This window comes from Phoenix dactylifera, unplaced genomic scaffold (genome assembly GCF_009389715.1).
Source record: "Phoenix dactylifera cultivar Barhee BC4 unplaced genomic scaffold, palm_55x_up_171113_PBpolish2nd_filt_p 000808F, whole genome shotgun sequence".
NCBI classification, from domain to species: Eukaryota; Viridiplantae; Streptophyta; class Magnoliopsida; order Arecales; family Arecaceae; genus Phoenix; species Phoenix dactylifera.
Window position 1 is genome coordinate 112,472 of NW_024068175.1, and position 12,066 is coordinate 124,537.

The 12,066-nt window shown below is 42.8% G+C and overlaps 1 pseudogene; it reads right to left on the minus strand.

Moving 5' to 3' along the window:
* Positions 1-8,303: 8,303 nt before the first annotated feature.
* Positions 8,304-11,681, minus strand: LOC103703815 (annotated as a pseudogene).
* Positions 11,682-12,066: the final 385 nt, after the last annotated feature.

A 12,066-nucleotide genomic window follows, 5' to 3' on the forward strand; every position in this document is an offset into this window, starting at 1 on the left:
ACTTCACTCTTGGTCACTATTTTTGCGATGTCTGCAAAGATAAGCAAAATTAGAACATTAGAACAATAAGAAATAAAAAGTTGCTGTAACTATCCTTACCCTGAGGACGTGCCGAGCTCAAGCCCACGTTCACCAGGGCGTCCTCGCTAATGAGGCCATTCAGCAAAATCCCGTCCCCAAGGCTGCGGATGGTGTCAAAGATCTCCTGCTCACGCGGAGAAAGCTGGGGGAGCCTGTTGATGGATTTAAGCTGGGCCGGCCTCCACCTGGGGTCAAACCTCCAGGACCGTTCAGAGCCCAGGAAGAAGAATTTCTCCTTCCAACCATGAATGGATGAGGGGGCACCATGAAAAAGTGGCCGACCCGCCCGGAGGGCGATGTAGAGCCACTCCCCGTCTCCCGGGTTCGACTTAAAAATAAAAAGTCGCCGGAAGACGTTGACAGAGGTAGGAATCCCCTGTAGTAAACACAGTGACAGGAAACCCATCACTGTCCTCCAAGCGTTTGGAGTGAGCTGCGCCGGAACCAACTGGCATACCGCCAGCAACTCATTCACAAAGCTGTGGAGAGAAAATCGGAGGCCGGCCCAGAGTGACTCCGAGTGCACTCCGATCCGGCCTACCGGAGGATCGGTTACCCGATCCCTTCGCCTGGCGGGTTCCAAACGGAACCCGTGAAGAGGGAAAAACCACTCTTCGGCCATCTCGACCTCCAGGACACTCATGGTGGACACTACTTCGCTAGGCAAAGAACCCATTACAAGAGAGGGAAATCAAAAAGAAGGGGGACCTGGGAAGGAAGCCGGAGAGAAGGGACTTCGGTTTGAGGAAGACTGGGAGAATAGGAAGCTGGAAGCAGAAAGCAATGGAAAGAGAACAGGGGGCCGGGGAGAGTTTATATAGACCTCCCCAACGGCCCGGGATCAGCGAAAAAAGCGCTGCGTCCTGGTTAGATGATAACACTTGTCGGTCTAAAAGACAGAGCGATGCATTTAATTAGGGCTAGCGCTTCGAACGTCGAAGCGCCCCATCGGATCGCGCGGAAAGGCGTCCGCAATCGAAGATCGTGCGGCCCCATCATGAGCCCACGACGCAAGGACGCTTCGCAAAAGGTGTCCCAATAATGAGGCTCTTCGAGAAAGAAGAAGACGCCGCCTATTAAAGGCACCTCGAAGCGTTCGATAGCTCAAAACGCGCAGTAAATCGAAATTTTCGGAATTCGTAATAACCCAATTAAAGCTACTTCCCGCGCTCCAGCTGATAAGCCAACTGGAGCTCGGAAGTCGGGGGTAGTGTTAGGGGAAAAACCCTAAGTCATACATCCACGGAGGCGCTCGGCCGAAGTAACACCGACCGGAAAGCCGCTCGGCCGAAAGAGCGCCGACCGGAAAGCTTGCTCGGCCGGAAGAGCGCCGACCGGAAAGCTGCTCGGCCAAAGGATGCGACCAGGAAGGCGCTCGACTAGAGGGCGCCGACCAGAGCGCGCGCCAAGAAGTGCCCCACCCAAAATAAGCTGCTCGGTTAGAAAGTGCCGACCAAAGACAGCGCCAAGGCGCTCTGCTAGAAGGTGCTCGTCTAAAGGGCGCCGACCAGGAGTACTCAAAGCAGCCCCGCCACAGGGCGCCCCATTGGGCGACCAGCTCGGCTCGGCACCCTTGCCGAGCCGATGCCTTTACCAAATGTCCAACCCCCGCCTAAAGTCCAAGGGACTTGACAACTCCTACGGCTTGCGACCTGCCACTATCTCCAAGCCATCAAGGCATAAGATCTCCGCAGGCGTTCGGCACGACCTGCCATTAATGCATGAGACTCCCTTAAGTCTCCGATGCACTCAGGCATTTAATGAACACGGCCCAAGACGATCTCCGGATCACTGAACCATCAGAGCGTATGGCTCTACCTGGCCGCCGGTTCATTCCGGTAATAAATGCACTTACCATCCACAGACCTCAGGCCCGCTACGGCCGGCGGTTCAACCACTCCAACAGGTCCGATCGACCGTGACAACTCCCTGGTTCCGGTCTGATTCGGCCCCCGTTCTCCACTACGCCATAAATGGGCCAAATCGTGCCCAATTATCACGGACAGGGACAAATCCCCCGGTTACCTCCCAGGTAACGTAATCCCCTCCTATAAAAGGGAACCTGGAAGAACCAAAGAGGGGGGGGAAAAAACAAAACGGAAACAGATCCCCGGGACTGAACCCGCCGGGAAGCACAGACGCAATTGAGGACATCATCCTCTTCGTCTTCTTTATCTTATCCAAATGTTCTTGCTGTCTTCTCCATATACTCTCTTCCCTGCTCTCTCCACATACTTGCCCCCTCTGACTTAGGCATCGGAGGGCCGGAGCCGGAGAGCCCGGCCACCGGTTTCCTTGCAGGACTTGCACACCCCCCCCCGCAGCAGAGGACGCAGCCAGCCCGCGCACCGCCGTCCGCCCCCTGTAGCAGCGGAGCTCCTCCTTCCCCGGCTTCGCGGCGGCCCCCGGGTCCAATTTCCAGCAACATATTGTATCTTCCAACACTTTTCCCTAACTTTAGTACATTCTCTATATTTACTCTTTTTTAGTATTATACTAAACTTTTCCCTGTACATATTTCATTTTATTTCACTTTAGTAATTTATCTAACCAAGGTATGTTGTCTCGGTACTAGACCCCGTACTGGTGCTACGCTATCAAAGTGTCAGTACGGTATGGTACGAAGCCAATTAGGCATACCGAGTATCGGTATGCCCCCCCGTACTATATACTAGTACCGAGCTAGTATGGTACAATACGCCCCGTACTGCTCAGTTCGGTATGGTATAGCGTACCATGCATCTAACGCAAAACCCATATAAATATATTTCATTCTAATTCCACTTGGAATAACTCGGTAGAGCAAGAAAGATCCATATAACCCATCTAAGCATGAAAACATCCATCCAGTAATATTCCATTCTATTCCATTTTAATAATGCATCTAAGCAAAAAAAAAGGAAAAAAAATAAGAATGCTTCATTCTATTTCACTTAAACAACCTATCCATATAAATAAAAAGAAAAGAATCCATATAAATAAAAACATATTTAATATCATTATTTCAAGATACAACTTACCCATCATAATAACAAAGGTTCAACAAAATTAACATGAATTTAATAAGTAGAGCCTTTAATACATGTTTAATAGCATTAGTCAATTTTTAGATAATATTAAACATATTAACTTGTCAAATGAAAAAGTAAATATGTAGCTTCGGTTGGTTTCGTCCAAAACTGACCAAACCGAAAATTTCAGTCAATTTCGGATCGATTTCAGTTGAACTTCAAACCTTGATCATAAGTAGATATAGAGAAACATAATAAGCATTAAATGATGCAACTCTAATGCTAAATGGTCCATCACATTAGACAATGCTTAAAGAAAGATGTTCACACTGATCTTCTAATCTTTGAACATAAAGATGATTTTTCAACAGACTAAAAGCTACCATGAGCCTTGTTAATTAACTAAAGAAGATATGGGTCTAAGACTGCAAAAGTATCATGGTTCATCTTGTAGCACATAAGATGGGATCGTTCTTGTTGAGAAGAAAACTAAATAAGGACATGTATATCTTGCTCGTAAAATTCCATTAACTATAACAAGATGGTAAGATACTATTACATAGAACAAAATTGATATCTATGTGGTTAGGTGAGTCATTGTAAGGCAAGCATGTCAGACGAACAGAAAAGAGTTTAAGAATAGATTAACATATAATCATGGATTCCATTCAAGTGCTTATCCTTACAAGTTTTGGTGTTATTATATTTTAATCAATGTAGAGGTGCTATTGTTATTAGATGCGAACAGACAGTAGGTGTAAGAGAACAACTATGCTTAAGCAGTAAGGACAGTTATGACAGGCTTCATTACCTTCCGACGGCATGTCCAAAGCAATCCCAGAGCCCTGAATAGAGAAGATTTGGACAGCATGTGCCAACATGAGGCTATACGATTCTACAGTGAACACCTCTGAGAACAATGGTGACCACCGACCAGCATGATGATGGCAGCAAAGAGGATAATTCTTGATATGCAGAGTTGCCAGAGCTTTTTGGTGTCTATAGCCGCTTGATGATAGGCACTGTTGCCCTAGAAAGCATGCATTATCTTGTACCTGACCAAAATTAATTTATTTATTCCTTGGCAACTACCCACCCAATATGCTGGCCAATTCAACACAATCTAGAAGATATTACCCCCGAGTCTAGACTCTAATTTGGTTCAATCAATCAATCTTCTAAATTGGAACTCAGTAATGCAAGTAAAGAACTGTTGCATATGTAACAAATTAGCAAAGATTTGCCTAGGATGTATGAGAAACATGTAGCCAGTAGGAAAAGAATTAAAACCTATATATCTGGCAAAAGTGCCTGAAAATTAATAATGCCTGAAACCAGTAGCCTTGCCTTCCAAACTTCAATGACAATTCCCTTAAACAGGCAGAGGAGTACTACCTAAAACCAAGATTAATGAGCATTAGTTTTTCATCCCAACAACTCTCTATGGGAAGTACCCAAACACAATAAATTTACACCAAGAAACACCATAGTCAACTCTTGTTCCATATGAATGGAATATCATAAATAATAATGGCAAACTCACCAGTGCTAACAATATGACAAAATAATATGAGACATGGATAGGATCAAGTCTGATGATTTAGAGCATGAAAGGTCAAGGTTTAGTCATTAAAAAACCATATCTAGGTCTAAACTCTAATTGTTTTCAAGTAATCAGTACAAATTACTGGAACCGGGAAGGTTAAATCATTGAGATGATTTGTTTACACCAATATAATGTTGATGATAACTTCTAAAAATAACACACTTCTTTGCATACGATGCACAAGAATTGAATGGGAATCAACTTTCTTGGCATCTGATTGCCACGCAAATAATTACTAAAATGATAGAAAGACTGACTACCATATTTCACAAGATCAAAAATGATATTCATAATGAAAAAAAAGAAACTACTCAACATTTTAGATTTAGCTCCTTCCAGAGGAGCAAAACTGAAGTGTTTTCAAATTGGAAGTACCTCTGGCTCTGGTATGAATTCTATGCTGCATTTCAGGGAATAACAAAACTGATACAAGCAGGATTGCTAAGCCTCCAAAGGATTGAATCCAGTATATTATATATGATTGCTCCTGCATAAGAGAATAAGAATTCTAGGAACCCTATACTAATTTCTTAGACAGGGGTTGAGTTTATATACTTTCATTATAGAACAAGGGTCCAATATAAAGAGAATAGGGCTTGCCGAGCTCAAATTTAAAAAAATGAAGGAAATAGAAATAAAGATCAGGCAATAAAATAAGGCTGCTCTTTCAATGTGCACAGTAGAAGGATAGAACAAGTAATTCTGGAATTGTTATATTCACTCATGATACAGCCTGATCCAAATCGATTGAAAGGAACTATCTGAAAGTTCTTGTTGATATGACTTGTTAGTATACAGGTCCAAAGAGCACCTTAGGATCCTCTCGCAGTGTTTGCAATGGCAAAAATGGTCCTTGCTGATTCAGCAAGGGCCATCACTGGGGAAGAAACACAGCCAACATCCAGACTTCATCCCTGACAACCACTTTTGAAATGGTCTTCTCAATTTTGCCCAAACTGAAAAGAGTTATTAATGAAAATTATTTAACCACTCATCTAGATAAGTAATTTCTCAGGCATCCGTTGGTGTGTGCTAAATTAGACTAGATGTGTGTAATTATGACATAACCTGCAATATGGTGAAGGAGACAAAGCACACATGAAGCAGGCTAGAGTATAAGCAGATTCGAGTATTTATAGGTGTAGCTGAGCTTACCTACAAAGACACCAAAAATTCTTCTAAGTATTTTCAACTCAACATTTGTCAAGTCGTCTACTAACGTAGAAGAGAACTCTAAAACAACCTGAAAATCTTCAAAATCTGATGTAATGATTCGGACTCCTTGTCAATGTTGCTTCCCGATTTTAGAGTCTTTGAATTTCAATGGTAAACGAATAAGCCAACAAAAATGACCTAGAAAAAAGTTGAGGGAGTTTGAAGTTCAGCTTTTTCTTTGGTAAGTGAATTCAGCTTTGACATTTCCCTTTAATGAGGCAAGAAGAACATCGTCTATGAATTTAACCCAAAAAAATACCAATCTAGCCAGCACATACTCATCAACCAGTACAACTTAGAATGAACCAAATATCCATCCTATCAAACATAAAGGAATCCAATCCAAAGGTGACATTTTCACCATTATAAAATGCACATATATGATATTAACAGATTTGAAACGGTAGTCAATAGGTTCTGAGTTTTCTTTTCCTATTGGCATATGAGATAAAAAGAAACATTATAAGGAGGTCCAGCCCTCATATTGATGACCGAGGATATGAGATGACACCCATTCTCAAATCATTCCAACATAACATAAAAAAATTTATAGACCAATCAAACTTTGGCTCCTGTTGGTGTAGACAGATATGCTACATTTCATAATCTGTCAACTAAAACTTACCCACTGAGGTTTCTCAATCTGTTAGCCAAACCTTGTTTCTCAGGTAAATATAACAATACACTGAACAATGGAAACCATCAGAAACAAAAGATTATAGAAAGGAAACAAGGATAACCAGAAGCAAAATTTTGATATACATTGACCAGCACAGTGACAAGCAACTATCAGAGCAAGCACTAGCAGATGGACTAATAATTAACTTGTCACCTGTTGGAAAGCATAAAATAAAATAATCAATATGTAAGCTATAGCTATTCAACAATTAGACTTAGGAGTGGCATGTAAAATATTGCTGCTAAAATATCTTCTGCGGCAAGTTGGGTACCAAGTGCCAATATAACATTACCTATATCTAGCGACAAGCAAGGGTTGGCCACCACCAAAATAGGCTTTTGGTATCAATTTCATGTAGCACTTTGAAACTATACTTTGTCATAGAGCCATTTGCTTAATATCAATGTGCAATTGGATATGCAAGATATTAACTTGTCACCTGTTGAAAAGCATAAAATAAAATAATCAATATGTAAGCTATAGCTATTCAACAATTAGACTTACGAGTGGCTTGTAAAATGTTGCCGCTAAAATAGCTACTGCAGCAAGTTGACTACCAAGTGCCAATAAATAATAACATTACCTATATCTAGCAAACAAGCAAGGGTTGGCCACCGCCAAAATAGGCTTTTGGTATCAATTTCATGTAGCACTTTGAAACTATACTTTGCCATAGAGCCATTTGCTTAATATCAATGTGTAATTGGATATGCAAGATATTTTGTCTATTGTCTGGATGTGTTATGAAGGTTAATGACCAGTGACTTTGTGGGATGAGATCCAACATTTCACACTTAGAAGGAGCCCAAAGAGTACCTGATTACAGATGCTCACCATCCTAGATCCGAATATTTGGTGCAATGTCCATCATGTTACATAACCACAACCATATGTAGGATTCTCGGACTCTTCAGTATATCGCATTGTGGATGGCCAATATTAAGAATCAACGAACCTTGATATCAAAACCAATGCATGAATCAAATGCTCACAACTTCTGATGTAACTGATGTCAAATAGATAAAGGGTTTTTTGCCTGGGACTATAAAAATCTGTGAATTAAAGAATCCATTAATCTTCTAACTTCAAGGAAATCTCATGGTTACCACTTGTGCAATTGATAAGCAACTTCTCAAGCAAAGAACTGCGGAACATGCTAGTAACTTGAAAAAAAAAAAATAAACCAGGAAAAACTTGGCAACAAACGAGTCTTTAAAGTGAATTGATCTCATTAATGAGATTATAAACATCTGCATTCTGGTCAAGGCCGATGAAGTTGTTAGTTGACACAAAATTTGCAACCTGAAGCCAAAGAGATCATACTGAATTCAACCATCATACTAAAATTATATATAACATAGCAATCAAAACACATGAAAGTTCAAGAGAGGTGAGATGAATATATGATAAAGTCATTCGAGCATCACAAATCATGACATCAGAGTAATATACTAACATTTCAAAAAGAAAAAAAAATAGAAACTTGTTGAAATGACTATAAGATATGTCCTCAGATTCAGGCATAGCTCAAACCAGTGAAAACAAAAAAAATTAAAACCTCGGGTTCATGGGATTGCAAAACAACATGTTCATCAAGGCAAATTTGACGACAGTGAAAAACATATGAAGGCACCATTTTGAAACCTGATTTCACTGATAGAAACAATGAAATTCTGGAGCACTATCAAGCACCAAAAAGGAAAATCGATGGTTAATATGGCCAATATATGCACTTCAAAAGTGGAATTTGCATATTTCGATACAATCAAAACTTCTCTGTTAAGTACAATATGTTCTGACAGCCAAGGCTTCAGAACCTGGGTGCTTTTTGAAAGGAAAAGCTTGCTTTAAAAGGGTGAGAATGTCTGCTCAGCCTCAAAGTGCCTCTTTGAGCTGAAAAGTCCTCAACATAGCTCTAGCTTTGTCATACTCATGAAGAGCAACCAACACATTCTTTAAACGGCGAGCAAGACCACGGGTCTCCTCCTCGCTCACGCCCAATGCTTGCCGCCTCTCCAACTTGCTTCCTAGCTCTGCAACGCAATCCACCAAAGGCCGCAGCTTCTGACTGGGTTCTACAGTAATCCCAAGACCTGACCAAACCCCTGACAGTGATGCAACTATCCTTTCTGTCCTTGTAATAGCATCATGAATATTGGACATGATACTTCTAACATGAGGCAGAAGTTTCCCCCTCAAGAGCTCTTCAAGAGCAAGCTTCTCTAAGACTGGCAGCGCAAGGATATTTTTCCACAAGCAAATATTTCTGAGCAGACGAACAGACATACCAAACCTATTAGCCGCAATTTGTGCAGCACCTGGCACAGCATTTGTTACAACTGTACCCCAAACAGGCACACTGAGATTGGTGATGGCCTCTGTCAAACGACAATGAACAACAGCCAACAATTCACGTACTGCCTTACTAGAAGCTGGAACATAGTTAATGGCCATATTTGTGGCAAATACTGCATTTTTAGTCATTTGGGTGCTCAACATGTCCCAGCAGTGTGCAATTTCATGTTGTAAAATGGGAAGAGCTACCTTTTCAACTAGTTCTGGAATAAGATTAGCATCGGCATCATCAGGATCGAAGTCATGATCTTTCACTGGCAACCCATAATTAAATAGCAGCTTGTGCCACTCCATGTCAAAGAAATCTGTTGTGCCATACAGAGGGTCCCACTTCAAAAGCTCCAATCTCACAAATGGAGAGAATATTGTTGGCGCAGTTAGAGACACATAAGCATCTCGATAAGCCGATGAATACTGATTCTTCCATCTTTCGAACCTTTCCTTAACAATTTTAAGGCTGGAGTACTCCTTCAGATGCATCACTAAAAATCTGTTCAGCAGCTTGTAGCAACTCATTGCGGCTAGACTCATATGCACTATTCTCGCTGTCACTCTCATCGGTGCTCGCCTCTCCTTCAATCAGCTCAATACATTATCCTTCCCAATTGACGACATTCTTTTTGATTCAGACCGAACCTTCCTTCGCTTCCTGGCTTCAGTCCTCTGCGTAAATTCCATGCGCTTCTGTAGGTTGACATCCCTACCAAACTCATCCAATTCAACGGATAAATTGGAATTTTCTCGAGCAGCAGCAGCAGCAGCAGCCTGTGCTGCAGTTGTCGCTGCAGAAATATAAGCAGCTGAAGAGCCTTTATTTAGAACTGATATTGCTGCATTTACAGCAAGCTTCCACTTCATTTGCTTCATCAGCAATATCAGCAGCTCTTCTTTCTACAACAGCTAAGGCCCGCTGCTCATGAAGCTTCTGCATCTGCTCTTCCAGCTCCTCAATGAAATAGGCCTTGTCATGTAAGAAATCACACATCACTGAGATGAAGTCACGGAGCTGTTGCATGAAGACATACTTCTCATCAGCAGCTTTCAGAGACCTCTCCAAAGAGGTAATTTCTGAGAGCGCCTCAGAAAGTTGTGTATCAGTCCGAACCAATGAATTCATGCTTATGTTGTGGGTTTCCTTTAGCCTGCTGATGTTCTCCTGCAGAGCACGGGTGGCGACCTCAGCCTGTTGGGGAATGGACATGACCTCCGCACTCCTTGAGACTCCAATAGAAGCTGGCCCAAGAGATATATTGCTCATTGAGGACTGAAGAGCACCTCCTGAGTAAACAGAAACCTGTGGCTGGATGGGTGGAATTGTTGGAATGCTATTAACCCCTCTCTGAGTTGATGCCTCATCAATTCTCCTTCCTAACCCCTTCCTGAACTGCTCCTCTTCCCATTTCCTCTCTTCTTCATCCTCATCATCATCTCCATCATCAGCCACCTCTCCGTATCCACCATCAACAATCCTCGCCTCGGCTACAGCAACTCTCCCCTCCACACCCTCAAAAACTGCCTTCTTTGGCCTACCATCCATCTTGCCTCCAAACAAAGCAACCCTGCCCTCGAAATCGTTCTCCTCCTCATCGCTAGACCCACCCGCCAAAGGGTCACCCTCAAGAGAGATGTAATCTGGTGCAGGGCGACGTGGCTGTTGGAGCTGGGCTCTCTTGGCCCGGATAGCATCGATCGTTGCCCGATCAGGTATCGGTGGCAATTTTCTCCCCTTCTCCGCGGCATCGTGCCTCTCCTCATCTTCATCCATCCCGTCTTCCTCTTCTTCCTCTTCATCTTCCCGACGTTTCGAAGCAGCTCCCTTCTCACCATCCTGCCCAGGGGTTGTAGTGGAGACTGGTTTCACGAGGCCTTTAAGGATGATAACAGGTTCTGCAGGGGGATCAGGCTTCTTCTGAGGTTTGGGCTCGGAGAAGGAAGGAGATGGCTTAGGCCGGGGCATGCTACCGAGGGGGCGCGCGTTCTTCTGGAGCTCAAGGAGCCTCTCCTTGGTGTACTCACCAGTCTGCGGCTGGACATTGGAAGGGATGTGAGGGGCCAAAGATGAGATTTTTGAGCGCTCCTTGGCGGAGGAGAGCTTATGGATCGAGGGAACGGGTTTGGAGGGCCGGCGAGGGGCCACCACGGCCCCGCCGTCCTCCTCCTCATCATCAGCAAAGCTAAGGCGTTTCGGTCCCTCCGGTTTCGAGCTCTTTGGTTTCGTTATGGCCAGGGTTTGGCTCTTACTGATGGCAGAGGCGGAGGTGGAGTTTGTGGCGGCGGCGGGAGTTGGGGTGGACTTTTCCTCTCCATGGGCATCACCGTTGTCGGAACGGCGGCGGAAATTCTTGGCTCTGCTGCTCATTAATTCCCAAATCTCTAATTCCTGCGTAGAAATCGTAAGGAACAGAATAAATCCAAGGGATCGAGCCTACTGTGCTCGTCTGAATCTAAGAATTTTCTCCATTCCGATCCCAAAGTTATAATTCGGTGGGAAGGAAAGGAAAAAACTAAAAGTCTAAAACCCTAGATGAAGAGCAACAAGAAATTCTCGGGAAAATAAAAGGAGAGGAGAGAACCAACCTCTCTAGGGTTTCTTTAGAATCGCTCCTCAAGCGTGGAGTATAGTTTCTAGGCTAACTCCCTCTCTCTTCCTTGTCTTCTTCCACTTCTTCTCGGTTTGCCCTTTGTATGGGAGCAGAGAGAACAGCCTCCAAAACTTGAGAAACGGGTAACATGTCGGGTTGAGCGATATATGTGTATTATACATACATACATACATACATACATACATACATACGTACGTACATACAAACATACATGCATGCATGCATGCATACATACATATTATATATATTATATATATTATATATATTATATAAAATAATATATATATATATATATATATATATATATATATACGCGCACACTGATTTTCAGATTCAAGATGAAGCTATTTTCACTAATGTGTACCACAAACGGTCGTTTGCACCTGCAAGATGAGTTAAGCGAGGTAATACTGGGATTGGTTCGATTTGAAAATGGAAAAATAGAAAAAAAAAAAAAAAAAAGAATGCATGAGGTTGCGTGAGCTACTAGAAAAGTGGCAATCGGGTTGGATCAAA